At 43.8% G+C, this 12,881-nt stretch overlaps 1 pseudogene; it reads right to left on the bottom strand.

Annotated features, from left to right (window-relative positions):
• LOC116475414 (acyl-protein thioesterase 2-like) overlaps positions 1-6,581 on the bottom strand; it is a 61,132-nt pseudogene extending 54,551 nt beyond the window's left edge.
• Between the last annotated feature and the right edge of the window lie 6,300 nt (positions 6,582-12,881).

The raw sequence follows: 12,881 nt of genomic DNA, 5'->3' as shown, positions 1-12,881 counted from the left end.
AAGGCCCTATCTGCATCTTCCCACAGGCAACAGACCTGAAAGTGGCAGCCACTGCCTTATTATTCTGATGACTCACAGAGCCAGAGTACTTCCTCTCTCCTCCACTGTCCTTTCAAATTAAATTCATTGCTCTTCAAGATGTCTGTGGTTCCCAGAAATGACGCAAGTTGTATGTACCCCGTTCAAAGCCTGAGCATTTGACTCTCAGGGCATTCTCCCACGTGGTCTGGGCCCTTCCACTTGCTAATACAGCTCTGACAATCTCAATCACTCCTCTTTCCTTTCTTTACAGAAACTCGGAGAAGATAATGGCTATATGGACTCCTTTTTAAAAAAAGTCTTGCAAAGCTTACCTTAAAAAATTTGGATATTCTTGCTAAACCACAAAATAAAAAAATAGTTAATTCCTCTTAACATTATTTGCTAACATGGATAGTATCTGACCATCCACAGGACAAAAAACAGGCATTTAACAGTTGCTTACAGGCTAAATGAGAGGCCCTAGTTAATGCACATTAGTCCTGTTTCTATCTCTTGTCCTTGAAATAAGCTTAAAATGCTTTTAAATTAAGTTCAAGTGTGAGATGCAGTTTCTTGAACCTCTTGTGTCACATCAAACAATTTAAAAGCAGCTAACATAACCCATCTGCAGCAAGGAGACCCTACCTGTGAGAGGTGTTGTTGGTCAGTGAGGAAGCTAGCTTGGAAATGTGCCCAAACGGTGAATCAGCAGCTGACATCCCAGCTACATTTCATTTTTAAAAGGATAGCATATGTCAGGTATTTTTTTTTTTTTTTTTTTTTTTGGCAAACAAGCTGATTTCTTCAGTATTCTGTTTTCCCTTGTTAACATTTCCCAGTATTTGTAGGGATGCTAGCATTTGATTCTTTAATGACAATCGTGTAAAGTAACTAGGGCAGGTATTTATCTTCTATTTCATAGATAAGGAGATTAATAATAAATAACTTGCCTAAAAGTACACAGCAAGGTCTCATATCCAGATTTTCTGATACCATGCTGTGAGCACCAGGGAAGCTGGTTAAGATAAGGAAACTTCAGATACCCCGTGGTGGCACTGACAGTAATAGGTGTGCCATGAGATGGATGAAGAGCTACAGTGTTCCTATGAGAGTCTACAGAGGAAAGATCCAGTGCCCCATGGGGGTAAGGAATGATAATTTGGGGATACAACCCCTAAGCAAGTTGTATTTCACTAGTGAGTAGTACAGGTAGATGTGTTATTGCTGAGAAACATCTGCAGTGCCTTTCTCTGAAAGAGGCCTCTTATCATATGAAGCCCAGGTTGCAAAGGAATATAGCATTGGGAGGTATTACTTGGTGTAGAATAGACACAAGTTATAATTAAATCATGTCACATTTTTAATGACTGCTCTTCCATCCACAACTGACCTGGAGATTTTCCTCTTGTTGGGTTCTCTTCATGGAGTTTCTTTCTTTCACTTACAGCTATTGCATGAAGTTTCTCCTCTCCTTAACAGACTCTTGGAAATCAGAATAATAGCAGCAACTGACCAAGAATTGGGCACTTTGCATATATTGTTGCATTTGGGCTTCATGACAGTCCTAAGAGGGAGTATTATCTATTCATCTATTTTATAGATGAAGACCTTGAAGCTTAGAAAGGATAACTTGCCCTAACTTTCTGAGCTGGTAACTGGCCAGATGCTCTGCCTATCTATTGCTGCAGAACAAATCCCAGAAAGTTAATGGCTTATAATAGCAATCACTTTATTATATCCCACAGTTTCATGGGTCAGGAATTTGGGCAGGGCTTAGCAGACACAGCTTAGCTCTGTTCCATGTGGCATCAGCTGGCTTGACTGGGCTGGAGAATCTATTTCCAAGATGGCTCACCACGGGGCTGGCAGCTGGCTATTACCCAGAGTTCATAGCTCCTCTCTGTGTGAACCTCTCTATATGGCTGCTTGGGCTTCCTCATAGCATGATGGATAGGTTCCAAGAGCATGTATTCCAAAAGACAAGAGGTCGAGGCTACCAATCACTTAAGAACTAGGTCCCAGAAACTGGCATGATGTCATTTCTGTAATATTTTATTGCTCGGGAAGTCAGAGTTCTCCTAGATTCAAGAAGTAACATAGGCCCTGCTTCTCACTGGGAGAAGTATCAAGGAATTTTCAGCCATGTTTAATCTACCACACAGAGCAAAGATGAGCATACAGGTCTTAGTTACCACAACATATTGCATCTCAACTTGTATCACACCAGATGCATTTCTCAATCACTGCATTTATCTATTTGGTAGTGACTAGACCGTGAGCTCCTTGAGGGCAGGGATCATGTCTTATGCATCTTAGGATAAACAAAATCCCTATAAGAGCATAGTCTATGCTCCATAAATGCTCAAGGAAGGAACGAAAGAGAGCTGAGTTCCAGTCCTGGCTCCTGCTTCAAAGTAGCTCTGTTAGTCTGAGCAGGATGCTGAACTACTCCAGGCCTTGGTCATGTCTCAGTAATATAAGTAGATGGCATCATCAGAGGATCCCTTAGGTCTCTTTCTTTTTTTTCCCCCTAGCACTACCATTGTGTTAGTCAGCTCAGGCTGCTATAACAAAATATTTTAAACTGAGCAGCTTAAACAACAGACATTTATTTCTCATAGTTCTAGAGGCTGGGAAGTCCAAGATCCAGGTGCTGGCCAATTTGATTCCTGATGAGGACCCTTCCCTGCCTTGCAGATGGTCATGTTTTTCCTGTGTCCTCACATGGTGGGAAGGAAGAGGTTGGGAGAGGGAGAGAGAGAGGAGACACTAATCCCATCATGAGGGCTCTACCCTCACCACCTCATCTAAACTTAATGACACCCGAAGGCCCACCTCCTGACACCAGCACATCGGGGGTTAAGGTGTCAACACAGGAATTTTGGGGGAACACAAGCATTTAATCTATAACAACCACTTTACTAATCTACTCAAGATAATGATTTCAAAAATAAAGAGAGTTCGGATACAGGTCTCATATGAGGGGAGTCCAGGAATCAAGAAATCTCAGAGAGAGGAAAGCAAGGAATAGAGGAAATGGGATTGTTCTGCCAACAAGGACAAGGGACTCTAGAGAGAAGAGGGTGAAATGAGGTTCAAATACAACTACATAAATTACGATTGTAGTGCTTGGAATAGAAAGAAAGGAAGTTGAAGGAGGCTTTTTAAAAAGTTGAACACTTTGGACTGGGGACTATTTGGCCACAGTGGGTGGCAGGGTGTAATAAATCAAAGGGAACTCCAGGTTTTGTACCTGAGTGACTGAGGAATGCGAATTCATCTAACATCAGCAGTAGTTCCCAAACCTGACTACACAGAGAATTACCTTGAAAGCTTTGAAAAAATGTTTATGCCTGGGCCCCTCTCAAGATCACTCAATTCAGAATTTCTGTTCTGAATTGTTCTGTTTTAATATTCCAGAGATGGAGCTTGGAACATTAGTATGTTTTTTGGAGGCTCCCATGTGATTCCACTGTGCAGCCAGGGTTGACAATATCTTACCTAGAGTTAAAGTCACTAGATTTCTGGCTGCTATGGAATCATAAAAATTGGAGGATCAAATGCCGATAGCTACCAAATAACATCATGTATGGTTTGTGGTGTATGCAGAAAAATGACCTCCCAAAGATGTCTACAACCTAATCCTTAGAACCTATGAGTATGTTAGGTTACATGGCAAAGGGAATTAAGTTTTCAGATGAAATTAAGGTTGCTAACGAACTGACCTTAAAATGGGGGAGATTATCCTGGATTAACCAAATAGGCCCAGCGTAAACACAAGGGCCCCTAAAAAGTAGAAAAGGAGGTTAGAAGAATAGTCAGAGAAATGAAATGTTGCTGGCTTTGAAGATGGAGTAAGGCTGGGTGCGGTGGCTCATGCCTGTAATCCTAGCACTTTGAGAGGCCGAGGCGGAGAGATCACTTGAGGTCTGGAGTTCCAGACCAGCCTGGCCAACATGGTGAAACCCTGTCTCTACTAAAAATACAATAATTAGCTGGGCATGGTGGTGCATGCCTGTAATCCCAGCTACTCGAGAGGCTGAGGCAGGAGAATAGCTTGAACCCGGGAGGCAGGGGTTGCAGTGAACCCAGGTTGTGCCATTCCACTCCAGCCTGGAGTACAAGAGGGAAACTCTGTCTCAAAAAAAAAAGAAAAAGAAAAAGAAAAAGAAAAAAACAGATGGAGGAAGATGCCGCAAGTCAAAAAACATGGGCAGCTTCTAGTCGATTGTCCCCTAGAGCCTCTAAAAAGGAATGTAGCCCTGTTGATACCTTGCTCGCCCCATGAGACCTGTGTAGGACTTTTGACCTACATAACTGTAAGGTAATAAATTTATGTTGTTTCAAGCCACTGAATTTGTGAGATTCTGTTAAAACAGCCCCAGGAAGCTAATATAGGTGGTCAGCTTGGGAAGGTTTCATAGAAAAGGTTAATTTTGATAAACTTTTGAAGGGACATTATTGGTGGAGAAAAAGATGGGGAGATAGATGTTGGAATTTGAGTCCATCAGAATTTTATTTTAACATTTCAAGGATGTGTGATACCTACCTAGAATATTTATAAGCCAAAGCTAGAGGAATAAAACAGTATTATGTAATTGGTGCTAAATTCCCCAGTGAACTCAGAGGCAAGGCATTCTTGAGAATTTTTCTCAGTAATGTTACTTGCATTGTGTGCAACTTCACAGATTTAAAGGCTGACAAAATACTTGCTTTACCTGGTTGGTTTTAAATTACTTAATTCAGTACAGAAAGCAGACAGAATCTCCAGCTTCCACAAAGCCCACCCCTGAATGTCACCTGGAGCTTAATATTCTTATCACTCTCCTTTAATCAGATCTGTGGACCCTGCTGATTTGTTTTCATTGGATCCTTCTGAATAAAAAATAATTGGATCATGAGACACACATATACACACAGAGACAGACAGGGAAACAGACACACATTGAGACAGGAGAAATAGAGCAAAAAAAAAAAAAACCCTTCCATATGTGCCCTTATTCATTAAAACATATGTATTGAGGACCTATATATGACATGAACATACATCATGTTAGGGATCCATCAGTGAATGAGACAGGCAAGGTCCCTGTCTTTACAGAGCTCACAGCCTGGTGGAGGACATAGACAAATAATTATGCAATTTATAGCAGAGTGGAAAACGTAAGTTGCTATGAAGGAATACAGAAGGGGCAACCAACTCAGTCTGGGGATGGGAAGGGAAAAGTGTGTCGGGGAGACTTTCTGGAGAAAGAGAACTTCTACGCCACTCACTGTCAAAGTGTGGTTTTTGGATCAGCAGCATCAGCAAACCCTGGGAGATTGTATACACGGACATTCTCAGTCCCATTAAGCCATACCTATTAGGGCTAAAATTCTAAGGATGGAGCACGGAAATCTGTTTCATCAAGCCCTCTAAGTGATTTAAATACATGTAAAGTTCATCGAGAATCAGAGCATCACACCTGAACTGCACATTAGAATCACTTGGGTCACTTTCCACAGAAATGCTGTGGCCCCATGCCCAGAGATATTAATTTAATTGGACTGGGATAAAGCCCTGGTATCAGTACTTTCTCAAGTCTCAGGTGATTACGATGTGATTTTACTGTGCAGTCAGGGTTGAGGCTACTCCTGTAGGACAGCTGAAGCTGGAGGCTAGGACAAGGGCTGGAAGGATCTTACAGGTGGTGTGCAAAAGCCCAGAGGTCAGAGAAAGCCTGATGTAGTGTGTTTGGGCACCCGACAAGGCTGCATACAACAAAACCCCGTGGTTTAAAATAAAGTTTGTAGATATAAGTTCAATTGTTCTTTGTAGTACTTCTTAAACTTTAACAAGCATAGAAATCATCTGAGGGTCTCATAGAAACACACAGATTCTGATTTGGTAAGTAGGAGCAGGGGACTGAGGTTCTGCATTTCTATAAGCTCAGCGATGCTGATGTTGCTGGTCTGCAGACTGCACCTCACCTTAGCAAGGTTCTATTGCCCCAGCTTTCCCTGAGGGTACATGTCAGTGGATGGGAACTGCAGAAGGATGTATCTACGCATTAGTCCCAGGGCTGACATGAGGGCACCTAGTTGGGGTGAACTGCGGATGCCCATTGTTGTGTGGGCATGTTTTCATGGTAGGGAGGAAAGACGCAGCCTCGCCCAACCTCCTAGCCTGCTCTTCTGATTATCCTATCAAGGTCGTACTGCTTTTAGCTCAGCAGTAACTCCCCTCTTTCTCTCCTCGTCCCTCCCCCGCCAATCTAGTTTGAGTGCCTCCCCCGGCCAGGCCAGCCGACCAGATCATTAAGTGACCGCCGGAGTGCTCCGTAACGCGCCAGCCAGCCAGTGAGGCGCTGGGCGAGGCGGGGGCTCTCCTGGGACCTGTCTCCCTCTTCCCACCTTCCCCCGCTGACCGCGGCGGTGCCTGCGGCAGAGCCTCCCTCTGCAGCAGCCCCTTGCACTTGGCTCGCACTTCTGGGCGCTGTCCATGGTTGCAGCAGCTTTCGGCGCGCCACGTCAGGAGGCCGCAGCAGGGCCCTGCGATTGGCGGAGGAGCCCCTCGCCATACCCCAGCACCTCCGCCCACACGCCCCGGCGCCCGAGGCGCGTGCCAGAGAGCGTGCCCGGCGCGCCCCGGGGCTCCTGGGCGGCACACCCACTTTCCTTATTAGGGCAGAGTCGGGTGCCCAGAGCCGGCGGCCGGGCGGGGGTGGGGCGGGGAGCCCTGGGGCGAGACGGCCGAGGGCGCAAGCACAGCCTCAGCCGCAGCCGCCTCAGAGCGGCAGGAGGGAGCAGTCGGTCGCTGCGCCCGGGCGGGCCACTTTCCCGGGACCCCGCTCCTCTTCCTTGGGCCGAGATTTTCCATTGCGCGCCTCCGAGTACTCGGGTTCCAAACCCCTAGCCACGACATGGAAGAATTTTTGCAACGCGCCAAATCTAAACTGGTAAGTTGAGTGAGCAAGGCTGTGTGTGCGCGCGCGCGTATGCTGATGGAAAGGTGGAGAGGAAAAGGTGTTGCAGCAGAGGAGGAAGCAGCAACTTTGCCACGGAGTTATCAGGGTGTGCGGGTTGTCTCCTGGAAGAGATCTCTGGAACTCTGGCTCTTAAAGCTGACAATCTGTCTCCAGAATCTTCCACCGCAACCAGACGAGGTGCAGAGCTGAAGGAGGTTGTGGCCTGGCTGAAGTTGGGTCGCTTCTGTCCAGCTTCGGTCCCTAAATCAGCAGTTTGCTCCTGAAAGCTAAGGGATAAATGGGTGTGGTCTTCCTTGAGATAAAGAGCCCAGCCTTCTGCAGATGCATTATGTGTAAGTGTAAAAGGAAAAAAAGAGACCCTTAGAACTGTACTTCAGCTGGAGGTGACAAAAGTGAGGAAGTCAGGGTGCTGGGTAGCAAGGACATGTGTGGTACTGGAGAATCGACAGAATAGAGCTTGCTCCACCGCAGGAGTTAGGGATATTCTAGTGTGTCTTGTGTCTCGCTAATTCCTGTTCACATCTGTAAATTGGGGCGGAGGCAGAAGGGGAAAGCTCTAACTGTTGGTGTTCTGGAGTTTACCAGATCATCGTTCTCCCGGGAGCAGACCTGTGTGTTAGCCCATGTTTACCATATCACTGTCCAAACAGTGAATGGGCAACTCCACTGTGTATGTTAACAGTTGCTACACATTCTGAAACAACAGACTCTAGCAGTTTCTTAATTCCAAACTGTTTTGGCTCTCCAGCACAGCAGTAATAAACATAATGGAAATGTTTCTGTTTTGGCAGAAAAAAAAAGAAAAGCCTGTACTCATTTAGAAGCAATATCTTTAAAGAACTGTAAAAGCACCTTTTACAGGCCTGATATAGAAAGAAATGCATAATTTATGATGCCTTTAACCTTTAAGCCTTCATAGAAGCCAAAATATAAAGTCTGCATTAAGGTAATGTTTTAATCACAAGGCAGGATATTTGCAGGGTTATTACTGTAACTCATTTACCCTCGCACAACAAAGGGAGTGCAGGAAGGGAGGGCCCAAAGGTACCTGAACCACCATTCAGAGTGCAGACGGAAGTGTGATCCTTACAATGGTCTAACTGTAAGTATCTTGTAAAAGACCATTAAAGTTGATAAGTGCTTATATAAAACTTTCTACCTGAAACCTCCCAGAGAGTTGAACGTTTGTGGAGATTTCAGAGTTGAGGAAGTTTGTGATCATCTCTGTGTTTATTGACCCTTTTATAGTTTTATTAGAGCACATGGATGAAAATACTAATTTCAGAAACTCAACTAAGTATTTGGCATTTCTGATAGTATGAGTACATGTTCTGTTCTTTACCTAGTAATGAAGGAGAAATGTTCAAAAATGAAAGACAATTTTGGCAACTGTGCGTGTGTGTGTGTGAAAATGGTAATCAATGACAAACGCAGAGTTCTGGGCTGTATCTGTTTTTCACTCCCATAACATTTATTTATCAATATTTTCACAATAAACATTTAGACTGTGGGGTCTGATATGAGCAAGAGGTTTGTCTCAATTCTGAGGAGCAGTTGCTGGAATGGAAATTTCCCTATTTCTGAGTAATCAGTTGAAAGTAATCTGTAATTTATTTACCGAGTCCCTTCATTAGACGAGCAATTGCTCTACATCATTAAAAAAAAAAAAGGACAGGAAAGAGAAGCGGTTGTTTGAAATATTGTTACCAGTTTCATTTCTGAGCCAGAACAATTACTGCTAATTTTATCGTTTCTTGGAATAAGCTTCTTCTAGAAATCATGATTAACCTTTCACATCCAGCCACAGCAAAGGTTTTGGTCACTTTTAGTGTCATATTTTCCTGATAAGTTACATTTTCTAGGTAATAAGATTTTTACTTAATGTATGACACTCAAATATAGTAGTAGATAACATTCTCCTTTAGAGGATAGATAACCTTTCTCTTGGAGAAAATAAATTAAGTCAATGTCATTCACTTGTGGGAAATTTATTTATAATAAAAAGAAAAGATTTGGCCGGGTGTGGTGGCTCACGCCTGTAATCCCAGCACTTTGGGAGGCTGAGGCGGGTGGATCACCTGAGGTCAGGAGTTCGAAACCAGCCTGGCCAACATGGTGAAACCTCATTTCTACTAAAAGTACAAAAATTAGCCAGGCATGGTGGCGTGTGCCTGTAATCCCAGCTACTAGGGGGGCAGAGGCAGGAGAATCACTTGAACCTCGGAGGCGGAGGTTGCAGTGAATCGAGACTATGCCACTCCACTCCAGCCTGGGCAACAGAGCGAGACTCAGTCTCAAAAATAAAATAAAATAAAATAGTAAGATTTTTTAAAAATTCAGCCAATCCTTTGGAAAACATTTTAAGGCGAAGAAATTTACCATGCTGATTTTTACTTAAGCCTTATTAGACCAGAATTAGAATGTAAGAGCTATGTTTTAATGTTTTTCTTTAGACGTTTAGCTATATGATACCTAAAAAAAAAAAAAGCCTAATTGCTCTTTTTTTTTCCTATTTGTCTTAATTGCTTTGTTATTCTGTAGGCATTATATATTTTTTTAATGGTTTGAAATAGTTAATGACTCTTTCAAAGTCCTAACATAACCTCATCATCATTGGGGCTAGCTAATTCCAATAGGCAAAAAGAACTTTAAATTGCAAAATGGAATTGCTATTAGCCATAGATATAATCTCCAATAATCAAAATGTTGGAAAAATTGTGTGTCTTTTTTTCTGACTTGGAACATTTATTATTCATCTGTCATTGTAAGGAGAGAGGAAACTGCTATTCTAGGCCAGGCCCCTAGGTTGAACAGAAGTCTTTGAAGGAAAAGAATATTTTGAATTTTTATCAGGTAGTTTGGAGCCGATTTCCTTTGAAGTTAGGAGATCACTCTCAATTCTATTTTTAATCCCAATCTGGTCCTACTACTCTTTAAACTGAGGCAGATTCACTGACATAATCCCATCCTCCTTTTCCCTAAATCTCCCTTTCTAATACCTTTCCCTCCCTCCTGAGAATACTCAGTATTTATCAGAAATGGCAAAAGTAAACTCCAGATGTGGCCTCAGAGACATCCCTCTTCCTGGGGCTCAAATGCTTCTCATGTGGGCCTGACTTCTGCCTAGTTAGGACAGGCTGGGGGCTAGAGCATATTTGTGAAAAACTTGGTTGGAGGTGGGGCATGGCTAGGGAGGTAGTTACTTCTTCCAAGCAGTCTCCGGAAATGCTCCCTTCTAGACAAACAAGGAATGACACATATGGAATTGACATGAGGATTTTTAAAGCAATAATAACAGTAGGATAAGCACTCTGAGAGCAAGCCCCGCAAGCTTGAGATCCTAATCAAAGAGTGGCGCTTCCTAGTTGAAATCACTTCCTTGATGTGAGAACCCAGCCATATTTTTGGTCTGGATACTTACTACTAGAACTAGAAATGAGAGTGCAAACGTATTTTCTTTTTTCTCCTGCCCATTCAGAGTTGCAGAAATCAAATCCTGTAGTTCCAGATCAGTCCTTAAGTTTTAGCCTTGCTTTCTATTCTTAGTTACATCACTTCTATGGTAAGAGAAGTTGAAGGAGTGTAGGGAATGAGGGCTCCCTGCTCTATGCTGTGATTTGGGAAATGACCCTCAACTTCATACTGGTCAGCTCAGGAAAGTATTCAGGACAAGGACAGTTTCATGGCAGCAAATGGTCCATGTTCCCATGAAGTTTGGGGGGAAAAAATGAAGTACATGAGGAATCATCTGGGGATGGGTAGAGAGTTCTGGGGCTCTGGCTGGCAGGAAGCCAGGCTCCCCACACTGGGCCTCTGCTGCTGAGCCTCCCTCACTGCCCAGACACCCCCAGCTGATGCAACTCAAGCAGCTGTTAATGGGTGGAGATCACCACAGCCCACATGCCCTATGATGTAGGTCAGGAGCCAGCCTTAGGTGGTGGGGTGGGGATGTTGTCAGCTGTCACCAGCAGGATACAGGGCACATCAGTGTCCCAGGAATGCTGTTTTCAACAAGAAGGCGGAGAGAGTCACTACTGCAGTCCAGGGGATGCATCTGCTACTTCAGCAGCGGCAGCTGTGGAAGAAGGGCTCATTTCTGCAGTAGGTATTAGTTGATATGTGGACTTCTACAGAAGAAAAATTCTGGGTGACTTGAATGTCAGCTCATACTCTGTGATATGTGGCATAGGACAAGAAAGCACATTCAAAACTCTAAATGAACAACTGCATTAGAGTTATTACAGGAGATGGGGTTTTAAAAAAGAAAGAAAGACTGCAGCATGTCTGCAGAATAATCAACTTGATTGGAAATTGAAGGAATATATTCTTCCTGATTTCCTCTTGCATGGGAAGAAGGTTGTGCGTATCAATAAAAAGGATATTTAAAGTGAATGCTTCATATCATTTAAAGGGCTGCTGTGGTAAGGACTAGTAATGATGAAGAAGCTGGCAGAGCTGTTTCATTTCAGGAGCTGAGCTCATTCTGATCAGAGACCATGGGATCAGCTCCTGCCCCACTGCAAACCAGGGCAGGTGCTCTTGAGACCATGCCTCTTGCCAGAGCATTTATGAGCAGGAAACTCAGGAATCCAAAGCACTTCCGTGAATGTGACACCCCTTGCTTAGGGGCTGATGATGAATGAACCCTTGATTGATTTGGTCCTGGAGTTAGCTTCATTTCTCACTGCCAGATCATTCAGACGAACAGCTGCGGATTGTCCCAGTCCTGGGACCTTCGGAGAAGAGCCACACTTTTTTAGTGTATACAGATCTTCAAGTGGATCAGTCTGTCTCAAAGGAAGAGAGGTGCTCCCTGTGATTCAGACAGCATCTTGGGTCTTGGAGGACATGGGATCAGGTGAGAGCAAGGTCACCCTTTAGGCAGTGATTTGGGGACTATTTTGTCAACTAAGTAAACAGCTGATGGCTTTGGTATAACCAGTTTGTTTCTATGTAACATTTATTTGGGCAGATATTAACATAATTTTGAGTTTGGTAAACTGGTCTGGAGAGCTCCTGTAAGCAATGGCTTGGTGATGGAGGCATTATTCCTCCAGGGAGGGGGTAGAGGGAACCTACCCCTCCGTGAATGTTACCTGAGCAGTGAGAAGAATGAGGGAAGAATACTTGGGGTCTGGATAAAGGATGCAAAAGAGGAAACAATATCAGGGGACCAGAGAGAGGGGATGCAACGTTAGTTACTGATTTTTCTTGAACCTTGGGGATTATGGGAGAGTCCTGGAGTTTGAAGTCTTCTTGAAAGGAAACTGGGGAGGGCTGATGTATTCAGGAGGCAGCATTCCTATGGAGGGTGATAGGAATAGTGCTCTCTGAGTTTGTATAGTACACAACCTGCACAGTCATTCGTGGCTACCCTGTTAGGGGTCTCAAAGTAGCATACTCAAAATCTCTAGCATTGTCCCAAATCCATTTCTTTCTGAGCCCTGTGGCTTTGGACTTTGGTTTCCAGGGAAAGGAAGTCTTTCTTCTCGAGAGCTCTTATAAGACTAATTGGGCTCTAGATCACCCTGGAAAATCAGACCCACAAAGTTTGGGTTAGAATAATCAAGCTGATAAACACAGCTTTGGTTTCTTAATCTGAAAAATGGAATAATGATGCCTACTTTGCGTGTTTGTTGCAAAGCCACAATGATGTATTCATAGCCCTTAGCACAGAACCTGGAACAATGGTGGATCTTTCCACTTGCCTCCAAGCCCATCCTCTTCTGTACTGCCTTATCTTAGTGAATGGCATCGTGATTCATCCAGTTTCTCCAGCTGAAAACTTCCTTTTCCCTCATCGCTTTCCTAATCCACCCTATCCTTAAGTCACCCAGATGACTACAATGGCTGGCAAACTGCTTTCACCCTGCTTCCAGGGAGATCATTTTG

The sequence above is a fragment of the Hylobates moloch genome, unplaced genomic scaffold (assembly GCF_009828535.3).
Source record: "Hylobates moloch isolate HMO894 unplaced genomic scaffold, HMol_V3 SCAFFOLD_10, whole genome shotgun sequence".
Lineage (NCBI taxonomy): Eukaryota > Metazoa > Chordata > Mammalia > Primates > Hylobatidae > Hylobates > Hylobates moloch.
This window is presented reverse-complemented; position numbering and strand designations above follow the sequence as displayed.